The sequence below is a fragment of the Anolis carolinensis genome, chromosome 6 (genome assembly GCF_035594765.1).
Source record: "Anolis carolinensis isolate JA03-04 chromosome 6, rAnoCar3.1.pri, whole genome shotgun sequence".
Lineage (NCBI taxonomy): Eukaryota > Metazoa > Chordata > Lepidosauria > Squamata > Dactyloidae > Anolis > Anolis carolinensis.
In genome coordinates, this window is record NC_085846.1 from 110,877,995 (window position 1) to 110,900,922 (window position 22,928).

Below are 22,928 nucleotides of genomic sequence, written 5' to 3' on the forward strand. Positions count from 1 at the left end.
AGTGAATATTGTATTAATTTTCTGTGTACTGAGTAGCTCAGAAATTGTTGCATCCTTCTCTAAATGGATGTTTCTGGGAACTAAAGTCCAAAAAAGGTTAGTTTTCCAAGTGCTAACGGCCACTTCTTTGGAATGTGAAATTCTGATTGAATTGGAGAAATGGTTCCCCCACTTTTTTAGCTTTCAGAATTCAGCTTTTCTCAGCAAAGAGGTTGGTTTGTCTTGGTTACTTTTGTGCAGTCCTGCTACTCTCTGGCTTCTGATACATTCAGCTTTTGCCATTTTTTGTGTCTCCTTTTTACCTAAGAAGTTTATCTATGGGTTCTTGGAACTTTGACTACCAGAACTATATTTTGCAGAACCCTCACATACTTTGGGAAATGTGGAGGTGTATGAGACCCTTTCTACACCGCCATATAATCCAAATAAGCAAATCAGATAATCCACATTATCTGCTTTGAACTGGATTATATGAGTCTACACTGCCATATAATCCAATTCAAAGCAGATAATCTGGATTTTATATGGCAGTGTAGAAGGGGCCAGATTAACCTTCTTATAGACAGTGCCTATCATTTTGGCTGCCCTTCCAGACAGGCCCTATATGATATCCCAGGATCTGATTCCAGGTTTTCTACTTTAAACTGGATTATATGAGTCCGCACTGGCAGATAATCTGGGATAAACAGAAAACCTGGGATATAGGGCTGTTTGGAAGGGCCCTAGGTTATCAAACCTTCACATACTTAGGTTGTATTCAAATTTTTTCATGGAAATAGATGCCCAGTAAGGCATCTCATCCATGAACTCCAGCTTTTATTTAACCATCTCCTCACTCAATCCACTGAGTTGAAAGTCATTTCATAAAATGTGCATCAGTGTTCAACCAATTCCAAATAATATTCTGTTACAGATAACTCTGAGCTTTGTTACTTGGAGACTTTGGAGCAACTGCTTGCCATATCATAGCAGTGGGCTTCAGCCATGTATACAAAATCTCCTTTTCCTTTAGATTTGCTTCCATTGATATTGATCCTCTTCCCTCTTCTGTTTGTCTGAAGCTCAGTGTGTGCTCTTCTCCAAAGAGGTTTAAAAAGTCAAAGTATTTCTAGAACAACAAAATGCCCGCCTCACCTTTTGTTCCCAATTTAGGATGTTATTGCCCAAAGAAGGTCTTGCACAATGTCCACAAACCTGGATTGTCACGAACAATTAGGCTGCTATACATAGAACTGACTTCAGGATTTGGCCCAACTCTGCCCATGTTGAAATCGTATGACAGTGCACCGCTACAATAGTAAGCAACAGATATTATCCTGTGTCCAGTTTTAAATACCTTTAGATGATCAGATCATCCCTTAGGATTGAACAACTAGCATTACTGTTAAAAAGAAACAAAGGTTTCAGGGAACTTGAGATTTCAGCATTTGTTTTCCTGTCATATCAGGGCAACTAAGTAGGGAGCTGCAGTGGTGCAATAGGTTAAACTTTTGTGCCGGCTGAACTGCTGACCTGAAGGTTGGGTTGCTGACCTGAAGATTGCCAGTTCAAATCCACGAGATGGGGTGAGCTCCCATCTGTCAACTCTAGTTTGCAGGGACATGAGAGAAGCCTCCCAACAGGATGGTAACAACACATCCAGGTGTCCCCTGCGCAACGTCTTTGTAGACGGCCAATTCTCTCACACCAGAAGCGACTTGCGGCATGTTCTCAAGTCGCTTCCAACATGATAAAAAGGGGCAACTAAGTGATTTTGTTTCCTGGGTCTTCTATATACAAAAAGGTTACAGTATTTTTTTTTTATAAATTCAGAAGTTACAGAAACTTTGTGCACATGGAAGTCATACATTTTTCTTATCATACCAAACATTAACATTGTAGAAAGATCAACCACATAGCCTTAAATAAAGGAATTCAGAAGGCACTGAGATTTGTAACTTGAGTTCCTTATGCAAACTTTAAAAATGTGCATGGATTTGCATCACTCTTCCATTTCATTTTGCATTGGAAGTGATTTGAGGGAAAGGTCATGGACTTGTATGCATAATGATTCCTCCTAGCCAGCTTTTTGGATTCCTTATCCTCTCACAAAATTTCTCGGAAGCAGAGAGACTTGAAGGCCACATATAGCTCTGAGGTGGAAGATGCCATTCACTGGCTTATTTTTGTTGTATGTGGTTTCAAGTTCAGTATGATCAAAGGTCATCGGACTTTCCTCCGGTGTTTGCAAAGTGTGATGTGTTTAGTGCATACTTTATGAATTATATATGTACTTATGTATATTCTGTGTTCCATGTGTGCTTTGAAATGGCCATAGCTCACTTGCAGAGCACATGCTTGGCATACAGAAAGTCACAGATTCAGTCTATTAACTTGTGACCTCTTAATATATCTTGTGAAGAAGTAGAATCTTGGATTATTATGTGAGCCACTGCTTATCAGTATAACCAGTTTGATTGTGTTCTGCCTTACTTGCATGTAAATCCAGGTGGTATTTGAGAAGTTCCCCGGCAACGTCCCATCTATATGCTTTAGCAAGGCTGTAGTATCCCATGATTATCCCATGATTATGAGTTTTTTATTGTGTCAGAAGTGACTTGAGAACATACTGCAAGTTGCTTCTGGTGTGAGAGAATTGGCCGTCTACAGAGACATTGCCCAAGGGATGCCCAAATGTGTTACCATCCTGCTTGGAGGCTTTTCTCATGTCCCTGAAAGCTAGAGCTGACAGACAGGAGCTCACCCTGTCTCACGGATTCGAACCAGCAGTCTTCAAGTCAGCAACCCAACCTTCAGGTCAGCAGTTCAGTCGGCACAAGGGTTTAACCCATTGCGCCACCGTGGCTCCTGATGATGATGATGATGATAAAGAATGTTGCATTGTGGAACTTGTTGCCTTATGGAATTTCTCTTCTTTGGAAAATGTTTTATGGGCATCTCTTTCTTGTGCTTTGACCAACATATTGTTAATTTTATTTCCCCACAATTCATGGGGAAATAAAATTACATCTCCCCTAAATCGCTGTCAATTCCTCCCAAATCCCTCCAGTATTTTCTGTTGTTCATGGGGGTTCTGTGTGAAAAGTTTGGCCCAATTCTATCGTTAATGGGGTTCAAGGGGCTCTTTGATTGTAGGTGAACTATAAATCCCAAATGACAAAATCAATCTCTCCCCAACTCCACCAGTATTCAAATTTTAGTGTATTGGGTATTTGTGCCAAATTTGGCCCAGTCAATGAAAATACATCCTGCATGTCAGATATTTACATTACGATTCATAACAGTAGCAAAATGACAGTTATGAAGTAGCAACAAAAATAATTTTATTTATTTACATGAGGAACTGTATTAACAAGTCACAACATTAGGAAGGTTGAGAACCACTGCACTAGAGGAACTAGAAATTCCCAGAAAGAACATTTTACTGAAATCTGAATAATCAAATTTGCAGAAGTCCAACCTGCAAATGTGGAGGGCCAACTGTCCTGCCTGATCTGAGAAAACCAACTTCTGCCTTGGTGGGATGCACACATCTTAGCTCTCAGCCAAGAATAATTTAAGATGCTCTTGAGTCCCTTTCTTCCTTAGACATTTTCTGCTTGAATTCATTTACTTGATTGAGGAATTGCAGCAGAGCCCAGAGTTTGTGTCTGCTAGCTGTCACTATAGCAATGCTTCTCTCGCCCAAGTCTCCCTGCTAAATATAGATCACCTTGAACCCAGCGAAAGAAATCAAAGGGGCCCCGTAATACATGAAAGGTGAGTGACTTCCAAGAGGCACAGCAAGGAAGCTGAGGCTTCAAAACCTCCCAAGTAAAGCATCCTGAGAAATCAAGTAAGTGAGGAAAGCCTGCTTTAAAAAGGAATAAAAAATGTGATTGAGTTGAGTCCTCCTCAATAGCATGACTGACAGGCAGAATAGCATATAGTTTGGGATGTAGTTGTATTCTTAGTTGTGGTGCCAAAAAGTGGAAAAGCCTTCATTGGAGCCAAGAAGCAAAGAAGGTATGGAACCCGGGCTGTGGCGCAGGCTGGTGAGCACTCAGCTGCAGCCAGCTGCAACAAATCACTCTGACCAAGAGGTCATGAGTTCGAGGCCAGCTCGGAGCCTGCATTTGTCTCTGTCTTTGTTCTATGTTAAGGCATTGAATGTTTGCCTTATATGTGTAATGTGATCCACCCTGAGTCCCCTTCGGGGTGAGAAGGGTGGAATATAAATACTGTACATAAATAGAAAAATGAATAAACAAACAAACAAACAAACCAGATGACTTACCAGATTCATAGTTCCTGAACTTACACAATGCAATTGTGGTCTAAAGTCTCTCCTTTTCTTGAACACTGTGATTATGATCGTCGGTGGAGAAAAATGCAACATGCACACAGACCTTACAAATAAGTACATATCAAAGTACAGCCAAAGTGCACATACAATGGCTACCTACTTTGGGTGAAAAATTATAGATATCTGAAAGGGGGCACAAAACTATGTTGTATTAGAAGTGCGAACAGAAGGATGACTTTTCTGCGCCAGCTTTGAGAAGCCAAATGTGTAAATTGTAACTTTGACACCTTATCCAAAATATTCCCAAATTCTCCAAAATACAAAATTGTCCCCATAGAGTAAAAGGTTTTCCCCTGACATTAAGTCCAATCATGTCCAACTCTGGGGGGTGGTGCTCATCTCCATTTCTAAGCCGAAGAGCCAGCATTGTCCGTAGACACCTCCAAGGCCATGTGGCCGGCATGACTGCATGGAACGCTGTTACTTCCCGCCGGAGCGGTAACTATTGATCTACTCACATTTGCATGTTTTTGAACTGCTAGGTTGGCAGAAGCTGGGGCTGACAGTGGGCACTCACTCCCCTCCCCTGCTGGGGGAATCCTTTGTTGGGGAGTGTTACCTGGCCCTGATTGTTTCATGTCTGAAATTCCCCTGTGTTTTGAGAGTTGTTTTTTATTTACTGTTAGCCAGCTATCACCTCCCAACAAAGAATACCCCCAGGCAGGAAGCAGCTGGACTTTGAAGCTGCAAGGCTTTTCAGTGCTAATCAAGGTGGCCAATTGCAACATTCACACTTGCCTCCAACAAACAAGAGTTCTTTCTCCCACCCTGGACATTATTCCACAGATATATAAACCCCACCTGCCTAGTTTCCAACAGACCTCACAACCTCTGAGGATGCCTGCCATAGATGTGGGTGAAACGTCAGGAGAGAATGCTTCTGGAACATGGCCATACAGAGGAGGATTTTCCAAAGAAGAAAACAAAATTCAGTGGAAGCAGGAATCCAGGACAAAGAGGTACTCCCTCAAAAAAAATTGGAGCAGGGGTTGGGATTTTTCTTCAGTGACGCCTTCTTGTGCCTGGCTATCTAATCAGTTTCTGTACATGTCAGCAGCACATCCAGAATAAGAAACTGCTGTGTGGCGGCGTTTGAACTGGAATTAGAGATGAGATAATCACCCCGAACAGTTGGAGATAATGTGAAGGCTGTGCGGCATTCCTTCGGGCATGAAGAAGCCATATATGTGCACAGGCGCCGCTTGTTTAGAGCCAGGATGGTCTTAAGAGACTTCTTTATCATTCTGTAGGGTGATTCCATAAGCTTCTCATAGCCAGCCTCTGCAAATAGTAAACCAGCCAGGCTTAACAAACGTGAGCACAACCTCCTTGAATCACACTTGCTGGATATATGAGTGGCATAGGAATGTAGGGTGGAATCCCTGGATGCAATACAGATCCCAGAGTTACAAACATCCAACTTACAAATCACTCATAGTCACAAACAGAGGTGAGACATAAGGAAGTGAGAGAAATCTACCCACAGGGAGTAAAATTTACTCCTGAAAGAGTTATTATCATGGGGAAAAGGTGTCTCCACTGAAGCTCTCTCACTGTCGGTCAGTGCCTCCAAGGTCATGTGGCCGGCATCACTGCATGGATCACTGTTACCTTCCCACCGGAGCAGTACCTATTGATCTACTCACATTTGCATGTTTTCGAACTGCTAGGTTGGCAGAAGCTGGGGCTAACAGCAGGAGCTCACCTCACTTCCTGGAGTCGAACCGCCAACCTTTCGGCCAGCAAGGCGTTACACTTTAAAAACCTACCTGTTCCGTCTTGTGTACAAATACATAACCCTGGACTTTCCCAATTAATTCTCTAATTAGGCTTTCATTTGCATTCAGATGCAACCTGAACACAGTTCTTTAGGTCCCTGCTGGCCAAGTCTGGTCCAATATGAATTGGTTTGAACAAGCATATGCTTCACAATCCGCTGATATACTAACTGATATAACAAACTCATTGTCTTGAAAACCTACTGGTCAATGGGAAGAGTTTACCAAGAATGTTAATTAATTTTATAATCTAGTCTGTGTTTTTTTGCTGACACAAAGGACTTCTTTGTTTACATCCAGAGTGACTTTGCTTTGGATAAGCAGATACATTTATTTATCCTGTTACACCCTGCCTGGTGCTGTGTTTGAGGAGGCTTTAAAACACAAACAAGTTGCACAATGTGAACACTTGGGGCCCTGCTGGTTGGAAAACTTGATAATGATTATTATTTTGTGACATTTTGTTTCCTCGTAACGAAGCTGTTGCCCACAAGGGACTCAATACCAGTTAACCAACACACAGTCCTTTGCTTTCTGTGGTTTTGTGTATTTTGGATGATATTGATTTGATAGAATTGAGATTCTGGAGCTGGAGGTCGATGATATTGATCCAGCAGTTTGATGCTGCTGCCAAGCAGGCAAATATTATTTTATCTGCCATGGCCCAATACTATGGAATCATGACATTTGTCTGGGCTGGGCTTTAGCACAGCTGGTAAATCACCAGAAGTAATAAGATCAACCAACGAAAAGGTGGCCAGTTCGAAGCCCGGTTGGGGTGAGCACCCGACCGTCCAGCCCAGCTCACTGTTTACCTAAGCAGTTCGAAATAGAGAATGGAGCAACAGCACCCCCTGTGACTGAATTCGAACTCAACCTCCAAGGCAATGAAACTGGACTTTGAGGCAACATACCTCCTTTCTGTCTGTCCTGTCCTGTCCTGTCTGTCCAAACGGCATTGAATGTTTGCCATGTATGTGTACTGTGATCCGCCCTAAATCCCCTTGGGGAGATTGGGCGGAATATAAATAAAGTTTTGTTGTTGTTGTTGTTGTTGTTGTTGTTGTTGTTGTTGTTTGGATTAAGGCCCTCTGGTGGCACAAAGGGTTAAACTGCTGAGCTGATGAACTTGCTGACCGAAAGGTTGGTGGTTTGAATCCGGGGAGTGGGGTGAGCTCCCGACGTTAGTCCCAGCTTCTGCCAATCTAGCATTTTGAAAACATGAAAATGTGAGTGGATCAATAGGTACCGTTCCTGCGGGAATGTTATGGTGCTCCATACAGTCATGCCAGCTGTATGACCTTGGAGGTGTCTTTGGACAACACCGGCTCTTTGATTTAGAAATAGAGATGAGCACCAACCCCCAGAGTCGGGCACAACTAGACTTAATGTCAGCAGAAACCTTTACCTTTACCTAACATTATTTGGCAGAGAAGACTAAAGACCTTGTAAAATTCCAACTCCCAGGATTCCACAGTACCAAGCGATAGCAGTTAAAGCAGTGTCAAACTGCATTAACTTGAAAGTGTATATGCACCCCTTTTAAAACTCCAACTCCCATAGCATTGAACCATGGGAGTTAAAGATGTATCAAGCTGCATTTATTCTGCATTAAATGCACCCAGTTATATTCCAGAGAATAACTTTCTTAAGCTGTCTCAAGGAGATAAACTCCCAAAAGGTCTATCTCTGCCGGAGACACAGGAGACCTGCTGCTAGTTAGCATACATCAGATCAACCCTAGTGTATTCCTGTTCTGCCCTCTTCTTGATATGTATTGTGCTTTGGTTCAAGCTAAGATAGATAACAGGAAAGCAACTGGCAGCAGAGATAGGAGTACAACGAAAGCCGTCTGAGCGCTCAATAGCAGAATCCAGCTCAGACTTTTTTTTCTTCCATAACTTGCAAGGAGAATGAATGTCTTTGGTCTCATTCTGCAGAGTCTTTTCAGGCATGAGCAGAGGGCAAATGAGCCATATGATAGGAGCGCACACAATGCAAAATGAAGCTGGAGGGCTGTGGGTCTGGGTGGCTGCATGAGCATCAACAGAGCAAAGCTGTCTGCCTGAGACAGAGACATAAAAGGACCAGAAGTGGAAAGCTTGCTTTTCACACCAGCAAGGCTTGTGAAGTATATGGCAAGCAGTGTGTGTGATGTGCAAGAGATATTACCACTTCTGGCATCAGCCATAGGCATCTTGTCACCAGAGGTGATTTATTGAAATGGCACCTTCCTTCTTGTCTTGGCTAGTGCTCCTGTAGTCTTTTATTTATAAATGTATGCCTTCAAGTCATCACTGACTTATGGCAACCCCAAGGCAAACCTATTACTGGGTTTTCTTAGCAAGGAATTTGTTTAGAAAGAGTTTACTTTTGTCTTCTTTCATGGCCAAATGCAGGTTCAAACCCTGGTCTCCAGATCCGTAATCCAACGGCCAAATCATTACACATTCACCACCAGTATTTTTATTTGGGTGCATAGACAGAATTACACCATAAGCAAAGTCTGGAACTGACTCTTGGAATCAGAAAACTCAGGGTAACAATGGACACGTAAGCGTAGCTGCCCTTTGTACCCAAACTTCAAAACATCCCTTTTGGACAACAATTCCCATCACTTCCAATCAGAATTTGAAGTAGCCATGCTAGCTAGGTCTGTGGTTCAAAAGGAAGATTTTCCAAGCTCTTGTAGGTCTCCTCTTCTCCTCATTATAGTCCTCCCGACATTCAACAGTTTTGATGGAGTTTGCTGAATGGATCCACCCTGAGCTCTTTGGAAGGATGTGATGAATGTGGACAAGGGTTTGAAAAGCTAAAGGAAAGTGAGGTGAGGATCCAAATAAGAGATATAACTCACAGTGTGTAAAGTGAATAGCTGGGTATATCAAGATGTGGGAACCAGCATGGTTTGAACATTGGATTATGACTGGAGACAAGGGTTCAATTCAGTTCAGTTCTCAGCCATTGAAACCCACTGGATGAGCTTGTGCAAATCACACTCAGAGAAAGACAATGGCAAGATCTTGCCAAGATAACCTTATGACAGGGTCTTATGTGCTGAGGCATCTCCCAGGTCTCAAAACAGACTCACTTTGCACTTCACAAAGTCATTTTTTTTTCATGACTGAAACCCTTAGCGATTTCTGTAGGGCCTAACCTCTGCATTGCAAGAGAATAGAATTCACTTTCTCTCTAAACCATTCTTAGCAGTAAGGTTTTGAGTTTGCTCTTGAAACAGCAAACTTCACCTTGAGACATTTGAATAATTAACAGAATGACAGCCAGGCTCTAACTTTGCTACTAAAGAGAAGCATTGCTTTGGCATATGGTGAGGATTGCCATGTTTTTTCTTTCTTTTGTTTTAAATTTATATCAGTCTCTCAAAGGAGGAGTGTGGCAGCAATATATGATTGATTTGTATACTTCTGCAGTTTTACAGTGGGTATTAGGATGAGTTGCTCTGGCATTTTGGGAATGATCTTTGAACCTTACCTAAGCCACCTTTTCTTCAATTTACTATTTCATGAACAGGAGTCTTCTTGCTTTGTTCAGAAGCAGAATATCTGCTGGTAGTGTCATTTCCAGGGGCAAGATCCAAGTTGAGTGGCATACTTTCTGATGGTTTTTGGAATGTCCTAGATCCTTGAGCTATTAACAAGTAGCAATTCACAATTGTGTTGAGATTCTGTTTTCTTACATACTTTTTCCCTCCTACAGCACTGGTGTGTGGAAGAGCTTGCTTGTTGATTTGCTAGATTAGAAAAACCTGGGCTTCCAATCTGATGAGCTCTTTGGTCCTGGTCCCTGGCATTGTGTAATTTTCTTTAATCACTGTAAACAGCTAAGAGCTAAATATATGGTGCCAAAAGGTACTGAAAAGATAGCTCATGCTCCTAAATGCTGCAGTCCATAATGTCTGTTGTTTAACAAGGCGGGATATAGGAAGATTTATTTACCGAATGTAACTGATCTTGATGATTTGGTGGAATTAGATTGGTTTGCTTTTGGTGTTTTTGGATGGATTGATTGTGTGTGTTGTGGCCTTTTCATGAAATCATAAGTCAAAGAGTTTGAAGAGACCTCTAAGACTATCCTTTCCAACCCCTTGCCATGCAAGAATAAATAATCAAAGCACTCCTGACAGATAGTCATCCAGCCTCTGCTCAAAAACCTCCAGAGAAGGAGAGCAATATATTCAGAGGCAGCATATTCCACTGCCAAACAGCACTTGCGTCGTCTGTTATCTATGTTCTGTGTATTTTAATATGCATTTTGTAGAATGATAATCATGTGTTTTTAGTTATGCTATAACCTGTCTCGAGCCAAAAGAGAGGTGGGTAGTAATAAAATTATTATTATTATTATTATTATTATTATTATTATTATTATTATTATTATTATTATTATTACCATCAGGAAATTCTTTATTCTTTGTAATTTTAAAAATAACTTTTAATAATGATAAAAGGTGTAATGCATCCTGTTATTTCTTGTAATTTTGTTTTTATAATATTTCTATTGAAGTTTGGGAGATAAATCTAAAGTCATGCCACAAAATAATTGAATTGCTATGTGTGGCATTGCTTTCTTGTCCTTCCCATTTGGGATTTTCAGCCTTTTGCCAAACAATCCCTCTCTTCCTTTCATTAATTCTCTCACCAAGTTCAGTTTGGCTCAGCTCTCATGAGATGTATATAGGCTTGCCCTTTTAGCTATACTTTCCATTCTGTATACAAGTTCTGCAGATCCACAAATGTTGGACTGGAGGAAGGTGTGTACTGTCTTTCCACAAGGTTTGTTTTGCTAAATGAGCAAATGTGCACCAGTTTGATGGATTTGCTCCAAGAGTAGCATTTGATTAGCACATGCTGGAGAAGCAAGGCTGTGTTTTCCTGACTCCCAGCAATTTGGTTGTTGCTCACAGAGGATTGCCTCTAGGCATCCTCTTCCACATTTTCAGAGCCTTTCCGTCTTCCTTTGCAGAATGGCTCCCTTGGGCGTACAAGCCTCAGCTTTCTGCCTTGTAGCGCAAGACAAAAGCTCTCTGCATACCAAAGATGACGGGGGCTTGACCCAGGTTTGGTCTGAATCCAGGCCTCTCTTGCGATTTGGCGGCATAATATTTATCCATGCATCACATTGCCTGCCAAGTCGTCACATGGTTTGGCAGCTGGACACACGCTCGGGCAACCAGGGCTGACGTGGGTGCGCCGACACACCTCCCAGTCATGCTCCTGCGCTCTGATGACATCCAGATAAAGTCACGCTGCGAGAAGCAACGGGCTTTCCGCTGTCCGGTTCCCTGCGGAGGGCCAGAAAAATTTAGATCAGATGACATTAAGCCAGATACTGAAGGCGGAAAAAGAGAGCGAGGGATCACATGCTCCCGGCAAGAAACCCGATTGAGGCAGAAGCAGAATATAAACGATTGTGTTTCTGAACGTTGTGCTTTAAAGCCCTGCTGTGTAGCATGTGGAGCGAAGGAGTCACATGGGGACATTCAAATGTGTTTGTGTTGTACAGACCAATGTAGGACAAGAGTGAAATAAGGTGGCCCTCCACAAAGTGCCATTCCCAGCATTCCTTTCTTGGGAATCATACTCACTTCCAGAATGATTCCCAGCCTTGATCTGGGATACCTTCTTTTTGAAGGTACCTATTTCTTTGATTTTTAAGATGCACTTTTTAAATATAAACATTTCTAAAAATGGGATGTATCTTAGAATCAAGAGTGATATATATACAGTAGAGTCTCACTTATCCAAGCCTCGCTTATCCAAGCTTTTGGATTATCCAAGCCATTTTCGTAGCCAATGTTTTCAATATATCATGATATTTTGGTGCTAAATTCGTAAATACAGTAATTACAACATAACATCACTGCGTATTGAACTACTTTTTCTGTCAAATTTGTTGTATAACATGATGTTTTGGTGCTTAATTTGTAAAATCATAACCTAATTTGATGTTTAATAGGCTTTTCCTTAATCCCTCCTTATTATCCAAGATATTCACTTATCCAAGCTTCTGCCGGCCTGTTTAGCTTGGATAAGTGAGACTCTACTATATGTATGTGTGTGTGTATATATATATATATATATACACACACACACACACACACACACACACACACACACACACATACAATGTATTCTGTCTCTATATATATGCACGCTATGTGTGTGTATATATATCTATCACCCTTGATATATACGCATACACAATATATTATTCCTCTTTCTCTCTGTAGTTTTGTGTGTGTGTGTGTGTGTGTGTGTATATACACACACACACTGTATACACATGCTGTGTGTTTGTATGTATATCACCCTTGATATATATACGCGCACACACAATATATTCTCTCTCTCTCTCTCTCTATGTATATATATATCTCACCCTTGATATATATGCACACTTACAGTATAGTTTCTCTCTCTCTTTATCTATCTATTTATCTATCTCAAGGGTGATATATATATATACACACACACATGCTCTGTATGTGTGTGTGTGTATCACCCTTGAGATAGATAGATAGATAGATAGATAGATATATACCTGTATATATAACCCTTGAGATATCACCCTTGAGAGAGAGATATACACACACTCACAGTATAGTCCCCCTATATATATATATATACACACACACACACACACACACATACATATACATATATACACACACACATACATATATGCACACACATTCTATATCTTCTTTTTTGTTGGTGGTACTGAAATTAGCATATATTTTACAATCTATGGCATCTTAAAAGCAGAAGAAATACGGTACTGTTTTGCGTGTGGTTCTTTCCTTCTAAGAGCAATAAGACGTTCCACTGCACAAGGTCTGCTTCCTTGTGATGGAAAAATGCTGGAGGCGTTTGGTGTTCTTGCAACTGCCTTCCCACGAATTCCTCTGCCATTGCTTCTTCCAGTTATCCCAACTTGCCTTTTTGGGATTTTGGTCAGGGGGCTGGAGAGGTGCACTATGTATGGGTGCATCTATACTGTGAAATTAATGAATTTCAATGTCATTTTAATTGCCATGTCTCAGTGCTATAAAATCATGAGAGTTGTAATTTCATAAGGTTTTTATCTTTCTCTGTCAAAGAAGGCTGGCACCACAGCAAACTCCTCCTCCCTGGATTCCATATCATTGAGCTATATCAGTTAAAGTAGTGTCAAACTGTATTAATTCTACAGTGTAGGGTGTATTTGGGGAGAGTGACCAAGCACTCTGTTCTGAACTGCTGGAGGTGGAGAAGAGGAATAAAAGGTGTGAATAGAAAAAAAAATTAAATAGTTTCCATATGCATGGTTTATTATGTCTGAAGTGAACAGGAGAGAAAGTCAGGTGCCTAGGGCCATTTAACAAATTTACCAGCCAGATGGTATTTGAACCTGGGTTTTCCATTTCCAAATTTGAGATTCTTGCCATGCCAGTTCATAGTAAATGACAAAGATACGTTCAATCTGTTTCATTCTGCTGCAAGAATATCTCACTTAAATTTCTTACTCCAAAGGTTTGATGCCATTTAACTGTGCACTATATTTTGTGCTAATGATAGAAAATATGAATTATTACTTTTACTTTTATTTAATCTCTCACTCTCTTCTTGTCTAATTAGCAGTAGGTATTTAAAGTGTGTGTGCCATATGAGTTAATTAGTAATGCAAATGAAACATGATTGTGTTCTTTTTCGTGGTGGAGTGAAAGAGAACGTCCCCCCTCCTCCAACTGAAACCTGCTTTACTTCAAACTCACACTTCTCTTTTGAGTTTTGGAGTGCTGATATGAATAGTTCTTTTTATAGTCATCGAGTAAGCTTGGAGACGGAAAAGGCAAATCAGACAGCTCTGTAGAAGGAAGCACAGATGAAGGGAGAGGGGATGATAGTAGATTTTCGTTGGTTGGTCACGGCTGTCACATGGCACCAGACGGCGTGGTCAGCATGTGCTTGCGTCCCATTCCCAAATCCAATGCTGCTGACACACACATGTCAGTCACACTCCAGTACTGACATCGGATCCACAGCAACTGTTGCTTGATCCAGCTGTGCTTCTGAAGTTACTATGGTCACTGTGTCTGGAGAGTAGATGTGCGTGGCAAATACAAAGCTGTAACAATAGTGTCATAAAAAAACTGTTCTAATGTAGGGGAGCACTTAGGTTATTATGCCTGAATACATTTAGCCTGTTTTGCTTTGTGTATTGTCATGTGGCTGCACACTGGGCGTCTTGTGACTACAGAAATGGCCCAGAATGTGATTTCAAGTTTGCATGAACATTTAATTTCTTTTTCAGCCTGCTTTTAATTTGTTGAGAGATGCTATCCAGAGATGGACCTGTCTGATCTTGACTTTTGATAGCGATAAAATGATGTGGGGGCAAGTGATATTGGCCGAATTTCTATGTGTTGGGAAACAATGCGATGTCTAAGTAAAGGTAAAGGTTTTCCCCTGACATTATGTTTAGTTGTATCCAAATCTGGGGGTTGGTGCTCATCTCCATTTCTAAGCTGAAGAGCCAGCATTGTCCATAGGCACCTCCAAAGTCATGTGGCCAGCATGACTGCATGGAGTGTCGTTACCTTCCTGCTGGAGAGGTACCTATTGATCTACTCACATTTGCATGTTTCCAAACTGCTATGTTGGCAGAAGCTGGGGCTAACAGCGGGAACTCACCCCACTCCCCAGATTTGAACCACCGACCTTCGGTCAGCAAGTTTAGCAGCTCAGTGGTTTAACGCACTGTGCCATCGGGATCTAATCAGAAGTAAATGATTGTCCTAAATCATAACAGCCCAACAACAGAAACATTTTTTGTGGTGCCTTAGATTTTAGGATTTTTCCTGGGATTATTTGGGAGCCTAACTCAGAAAATTGCATTGGATCAACAACACCAGCTCTAGTTTCTTATCATGATTTTCTATGAGTGAGCAGGTGGCAACTGGTAGATGGCGTATGTTCTGTGTCTCAAAAACTAGAGCCGATAAAGGAAAACTGGTACTGTTTTTGGAATCAGCAGGTCCAATATACCCAGAAACAGATCTAACACTTGAGACACCAAAATGTGTTGGCCAGTGTAATAAATGATAAATTTATTTATTTCATATCAAAAGCATTGTATAATAAATAAGTTTAAAAGTGATGAAATAAAGGAATCACGAGCAGCTAAAGCAACAGCAACAGCGACCGCATTGTCCGTAGCTTTAAACAACTCCGTTCATGAGGCAGGACATTGTGGGCAAGCATACATATGCGGAGTTGTTTGTTCAGCTCCACAGTCACACAAGGTGGAGGTGTTCCTCAAGGTAGTGTCATCTTGCCAGGTTGTCTTTTGATCTGCCCACTCCACTTCTGAGTCTATTCAGGGACTTCCAAATTGCCCATTCTTGGTTTGCCCCTGGAGGAAGACCCTCGTGGGGGGCCATCCAGTTGGAATTGCCTGGTTTAACTGCCCAGAGGGATAGTCTTGCTGTTGCTGGGGGAACATTTACAGGGGTGGTGGTCCTCATGAAGCTTTTCCTTGATTGAATCTACTGGGAAGAGGCTCACAATGTTCAACCTTATTTCTCTCACAGCAGCAACTTCCCGTCGCACATCGGGGGGGGGGGGGGGGTGCCAGCTAACTTGTAGAGTTTATCAACAGGTGTAGTTTTTTTTAAATAAATGATAAATCACATTCAGTAGTTGCTTAGTAAAGAACCAGTGTGGTGTTGTGGTTTGAACATTGGATTACAATTCTGAAGACCATGGTTCAGTTTCCCGTTCCACCATGGAAACTCATTGGGTGAGCCAGAAAACCCCATGAGGATCAACATAAATAAAAAATGATTTGAAGGCACACAACAAGAAGATGCTTAGTAAATGTGCTAAAGCAGTGATTTCCAACCTTTGGGCCTCCAGGTGTTTTGGACTTCAATTCCCAGAAATCCCAGCTGTTAGGACCTGTGGGAGCTGAAGTCCAAAACACCCGGAGACGCTGTGTTAAAGGATGGCAGCTTGCATTGCACAAGGTGTGACCCTTATGCATTGTGAAATGCTAGCAGGTTGTCAGTGGTGAAAGAGTTACACTAAAATCACACTGTTGGGGCCTTCTCTCTGCTATCTCCCCAAGGGGCTCATTCCTGCTTTATGCCTTGTTTCACTTGGCTGTTTTAATGACTAATCCCACTCCGTTCTTGTTCCTTTTTGTTTCCTTACCTCTCACCTCCTCCTCCTGTGACCAGCTGCCACCCTCCTCTCTTCCCTTCTTCCTCTCACTGTTTTCAAATACATTCTGAGGTTTTCATTAGCAGCCAGGACGGTTTATTCACCACTGTTGGTTTTGCGCAGGCAAAGGCAAAATGGGTGACTCCAGATCACGCAGGGCAAATAAACCAAACAATCATAGTCCCTGAGAAACAAACCTCCTGCTGTTTCGATCTCTCTGCCTGCTGTAATGTAAATGTAAGCATCAGTGCTTTCCATTTGCAGGATGGGCCCCTGGTGATTGTGGAACTCAAAATAATATTGCACAAAACCCCTCGGGAAGATTGGTTATTAGCCTTGAGATCTGCACGTGGTCAGCTGAATTTCACACAGGATGATGAGATCCAACAGAAATGTGATGGCTGCACGTACTATGTAAACTAGGCATTGACAAACTTCAACCCTCCAGGTGTTTTGGACTTCAACTTCCACAATTCCCAACAGCCTGTTTGCCCGGTTTCCAACAGACCTCACAACCTCTGAGGATGCCTGCCGTAGATGTGGGCGATATGTCAGGAAAGAATGCTTCTGGAACATGGCCATACAGCCCGGAAAACTCACAGCAACCCTGAACCATAATGGAGAAAATAGAGGAGGTTGCTGCTTGTTTTAGTTTCTCTTGCATTTCACCTCTCTACTCAGACAAGGGGACGGTTGCTTTTTTAAAGAGTTAGACAACAGTACTCACATTGACCTATTGATAAATTGACCCAGTTTTTTTTTAGATTAAAATTTCTAGACATAGACATATACTTCTCTGTGCTTCATGGATGTTTTCCACAATCAGCGTGCATGACTTTGGAGAGGGGCCTTTGTCAAACCATTTCTCCATCACACTCATTGTGGTCAATTCTGACTGGTAATAACTTCCCATGATTTCAGACCATGGGTCTCTTCTAGGTATGAAATTGGAAAACTTATGTATGTGTCCATTTTCATCCAAGGCATGTATTCTTCACTGAACGGTACCCTCCTCACTTTGTCTGCTTTTGGTCTGACACCATATTCTGAAGATGCAAGAAATGGCACCTGCCCTTCAGTGACATGACACCCATCTTCCAGGCTCTTTCATACAGTATGTGCATGGACTATGCTGACTGGAGCTTTCTGAGAGTTGTAGCTCACATACAAATGCCCTTTCCTGATTCTGCTCCTTCTTGTTGCTTTCTCCTGCAGTCTCTGCTGCAGATCCAATGCAGTGCAGTTAAATGTTCTGCTGCAGTCAAGAGTGTGTGGCACCTTGCCCTGATACTCAGTCAATTTAACTCAATTCAGTAATTGTGATGAGTGATATATTAATGTTTATCCCCTCTTTCCCTGTATTTCATACTATACACATTTCTTATTGTTTTTCATACAATATTTTCAAAATACTAAATTATACTGCAGTGTAAATTGTACTTTACACTGTAGTCAGATCACCACCTTGTTTCCTCCTTGTAGTTGTGTTTTTCAAGACCACATTTTCTTCATTTGACAGTAAGGATCAAAAATACAAATGATTTGGAAATAAAATAAGTACAGTATGACCACCGTAATGCAAGGGGATACTTTCCTGAACTTTGCATGGCTATGTGAAACCATGGGCAATAGTGAACCCAATTGAAATGAAGGACAATAATATCTTAAAGTCATACTGGAGGATGTAAAAAAAATGCTTACAGAGGGCATATTTTGTCAAAGGTGGATAAATGAAACTGCAGGTATCGGTCCCATGGATATTGGAATTGTACTCTACTTCTCATTTCATTCCAGTCATTATGGAAGATTCACATAGAAAAATGTCCACATTTCACATGCCCAACATAGCACAATCTTCCTTTTTAGGCAGTAGGGGAAAATTTATACAAAAATGTATATAGATCTGGAAGAGGCAGACAAATAGTTCAGGCTTCAAGGAATTGTTTGTGCCACTCCTTGGATTCCACATCACTGGTCTTATACATGCACCAGTCTCTCTGAGTGGGAGTCACTCCTTAACTCAACAATTCCTGTTGTGGTTTGAGTTCAGAAATGGAATGAAAGTGCATGCACACTGGGAGCAGATGGACAAGCTGTCTCCAGGGTAATGGGAGATGGAGATTTGCACCTCCAGCTGAAATGCATCACAGGTCAGGAATGGTGACCTGACTAGGCTTTCTGCAATGAGCGAGAAGCCCGGAGATGAACCCCATTAAGGCAGCCTTTTAAAGTAAGACCACATCGATTAATAACGTGCAGTTTCTTTTTTACTAGTCTGGTAAGAGGTTAGGAGACTGTTTCCATTCTAACAATGGGTGAGTGAACCCTCCAAAGGATGAAAACAGTGTCCTGCTTTCTTCACTAGAATTGCAGAAACAGACATTACGCACAGCCCATTGCATGATGGAGCAATAGCAAACACATTATCAGATAAACAGTTAGATCCATTCAGCAGATGGGCGATGTTGTATTATTAGTGTGTAACTATGTAAGTGATTCATGCTATTCAAGCATAGGTGCAGAATCTCAGTACAGATAAATAAGGTTCTAAACTGAGATAGGAAGATCAGATGCACAACTTTAAGAAGCTTCACAACATGATCTCTGTACTACTTTATTCAAACCTTATCTGGAACACCATGTCCAGCTGTTCTTTGTTCTTTGTTATTTTTCATTAAGTTGACCTTCTCTTATGGATACCCTATGAATGAGAAACTTCTCGGTCCTTAACTGTCTTGATCGGGTCATGTAAAATCAGGGCAGTTGTGGTAGGCTGGAGAAGAAAATATTAAGACTAGATAACCATCTTTAAAAATCTGAAGGACCATCTTGTGAAAGATGGAATAAGTTTGTCTTCAGTCAAACCTAAAACAATGAATTCAAGTTACAAGAAAGGAAATTCTAAGTATTAGGTAGGACTTCCTAAACTGATAACTTGTGAAATGATCTGCCTCATAAGGTGGGAGAGTCTTCATCACTAGAGGTTTTTTAAAACAGTTTTTCAGGTGAGGTTTCATGAATTGATGTTTGGAGACCGGTGATGTCAAGTGCATGTGTTCGGTTATGGTTATCATTCCTAATAAGAAGAGAAGTTGAAAGTAGGTTTCGTGGTTTCAAGATTGTGGATAGAGCCTGGGGACAAACTTTATGTTTCAAAGAGAGCTCCATCTCAAGTGAAAGCTTAGAAACTCCTTGAATCCCTGGGGTGCCATAAAGGGGCAGGAGCCCAGCTCAGCTGAGCCCAAGAACTTGAAGCTAAGGTTGGATCTATATTGCAGGATCTGATCCTAGATTATCTGGTTATACCAGATTATCTGGCAGTGTAGACTCATATAATTCAGTTCAAAGCAGATAATCAGGGAGGAGATCCTGGGATACGAGGGTAGTATAGATCGAGCCTAAGTATGCTGATCTCTGAATAGAACTGGACTTGAGAGTAATTCCAGGCTGAGGAGTTCTGGTTTCTCAAATGGTTGAGTTCACCAATGGAGTTCGGTCCAGGAATTTACTAAGCCAATACGATTGCTGGAGCCTCAAATTCTTCATCTGTGTCAATTAGTATTGCTGACTTTGGGTTCATGGGAGAAACCGGATGCTGCTCTAGCTAGTCCCTTGATCTTACCCGGCAGAGTTCTTCTTACACTGCAAAAGAAAGATTGGATAGGTTCTTTTTTTGGCCCACAGCTCCCTGAATTCCCCAGCCAACTGTGATGGCCGGCCAAGGCATTCTGGGTGTTCCAGTGCATCAAAATAACTTTACCAAGTTCTGAAAAGCAGAATGAGGCAAAAACAAAGGTTGTAGGAGGAAGTCTGAGGATGCAGATACTTGTCCTGGGGACAAAGAGTTTCCTGGAGAGGAATAGTGCCTTACCAAGTGCCTGGGAAATACAGACCTGCGTTGGATTAAATGCTGCTGACAGGCAGGTCTGCCTTGGCCCTTGCTGGGCTTTTCCAGCCGAGCGTTGAGAGGAGCCAACAGCTGCAGGCTGTCCTGAGCTAGGCTTGGAAAGCCACCTTGCGGTGTGTTTTGTCAGGATGTGCCGAGCCTCAAGAGCAAACACGTAGGCCAGCTAGGGTCCCCTGAGGCAGAAACAATGGCCTGTGCACTTCACAAGCAGCCAGTGACAAAGCCATTGCAAGTTTGTTTTTAAAGGCATTTCTTTGAGCAACCAATCTCATAGTATTGAAACTGGCTCGGTACTGACATTCAACTCTGCCACTGCGGAGATGAAAGGAGCTGGAGAGCAATGAACACAAGTTTTGGCTTGTTTGGTGGCGAGACAATTCAAAGCCCCCTGCCCCCCCCCCAACTCAATGGGAAAGAAATATGAGCAACAAACAAAGTAAACTCACTGTTCTTTCTTGCATACCTGATAAATTGCAGGTGGTTGGGAAAGACACACTGAGGAGTGGTGAAAAGTTCTATACGCAGAGATGGAGCATCATTTTCTATGGGGAATATGTAAATAAAGGTAAAGGTTTCCCCTGACGTTAAGTCCAGTCATGTCTGACTCTGGGGGTTGCTGCTCATCTCCATTTCTAAGCCGAAGAGCCAGTATTGTCCGTAGACACCTCCAAGGTCATGTGGCCATAGGCATGACTGCATGGAGCGCCGTTACCTTTCCGCCGGAGCGGTACCCATTGATTTACTCACATTGGCATGTTTTTGAACTGCTAGGTTGGCAGGAGCTGGAGCTAACTGCAGGCGCTCCCGCCGCTCCTGAGGTTTGAACCTGGGACCTTTCAGTCTGCAGCTCGGTGCTTTAACGCACTTCGCCACCCCTCAAAAGCAATAAAAAGGTTTTGGGAACATGATTGAATGAACTGATTTATTTATATCCCACCCTTCTTTCAAAGGGAGATCCACGTGTTTAACAATCTTCTCTAACCCAGTACTCTCCTAACGTATTGGATCTCAACTTCTAACCATTAGGTTGGAACCATGGATGTTACGGCACAACACATGAAATATCTTAGAGCAGTGGTTCTCAACCTGGGATCCACAGATGGTTTTGGCAGACAACTCCCAGAAATCCCAGCCAGTTTACCAGCTGTTAGGGAGTTGAAGGCCAAAAACATCTGGGGACCCCAGGTTGAGAACCACTGCCTTGGAGGCACCAGAACCCACCCAATCTTGGAAGCTTACTTGATTAGTACTTGAATGGGAGACATGTTGTCAAAACCTTTCATGGCTGGAATCACTGGATTGTTGTGCATTTTCCAGGCTGCATGGCCATGTTCCAGAAGCATTCTCTCCTGATATTTCGCCCACATCTATGGCAAGCATCCTCAGAGGTTGTGAGATATATTGGAAAACTAGGCAAGGAAGGTTTATATATCTCTGGAAGGTCCAGGGTGGGAGAAAGAACTCTTGTCTGTTAGAGGAAAGTGTGAATGTCGAAAGGCACTGCAGACTAACTCAACCAGATAAATAGCCATAATAATAATACCATTGATCATATCCTCAGCTGCTGTAAGAAAATTGCACAGACAGACTACAAACAGAGGCACAACTATGTGGCCCAAATGATCCATTGGAACTTATGCCTCAAGTACCACCTCCCAGCAGCCAAGAACTGGTGGGATCACAAACCAGCAAAGATCGTGGAAAATGAACACGCAAAGATACTGTGGGACTTCCGAATCCAGACTGACAAAGTTCTGGAACACAACACACCAGACATCACAGTGGTGGAAAAGAAAAAGGTTTGGATCATTGATGTTGCCATCCCAGGTGACAGTCGCATTGACGAAAAACAACAGGAAAAACTCAGCCGCTATCAGGACCTCAAGATTGAACTTCAAAGACTCTGGCAGAAACCAGTGCAGGTGGTCCCGGTGGTGATGGGCACACTGGGTGCCGTGCCAAAAGATCTCAGCCGGCATTTGGAAACAATAGACATTGACAAAATTACGATCTGCCAACTGCAAAAGGCCACCCTGCTGGGATCTGCACGCATCATCCGAAAAGACATCACACAGTCCTAGACACTTGGGAAGTGTTCGACTTGTGGTTTTGTGAAACGAAATCCAGCATGTCTATCTTGTTTGCTGTGTCATACAACGTTGTTGTGTCAATAATAATAATAATAATAATAATAATAATAACTACTTTATTTTTATACCCCGCCTCTATCTCCCCAAAGGGATAGGCAGAGCACTTGATGAACCAACCTGGACACAGCATATTATTTGAGAACACAGAAATGCTGGACAACTCTAACAACTGCCATGTCAGACTACACAGAGAAACCAATGAAATCCCCAAGCATGTGGACAATTTCAAGAGAAAGGATGAAACCATTAAAATGAACAAAATCTGGTGAACAGTATTAAAAAAAACTCTAAAATTAGAACAGTAAATAAGGAACAACACTCTGAAAATAGAGGAATTCCAGACATGAATCAATCAGGGGTAGCTAACACCTCCAAACAAAGGATTCCCCTAGGCAGGACATGAAGCTGGCAAGGCCATTAATACTAATCAAGGTGATTAATTACAACATTCACCCTGGCCTCCAACAGACAAGAGTTTTTCCTCCCACCCTGGACCTTCCACAGATATATAAACCTTCCTTGCCT

At 42.0% G+C, this 22,928-nt stretch overlaps 1 protein-coding gene across 3 annotated transcripts in view; it reads left to right on the plus strand.

Annotated features, from left to right (window-relative positions):
* Positions 1–22,928, plus strand: part of prkag2 (protein kinase AMP-activated non-catalytic subunit gamma 2) — a 223,253-nt gene that overhangs the window by 111,278 nt on the left and 89,047 nt on the right. The window lies entirely within an intron of this gene.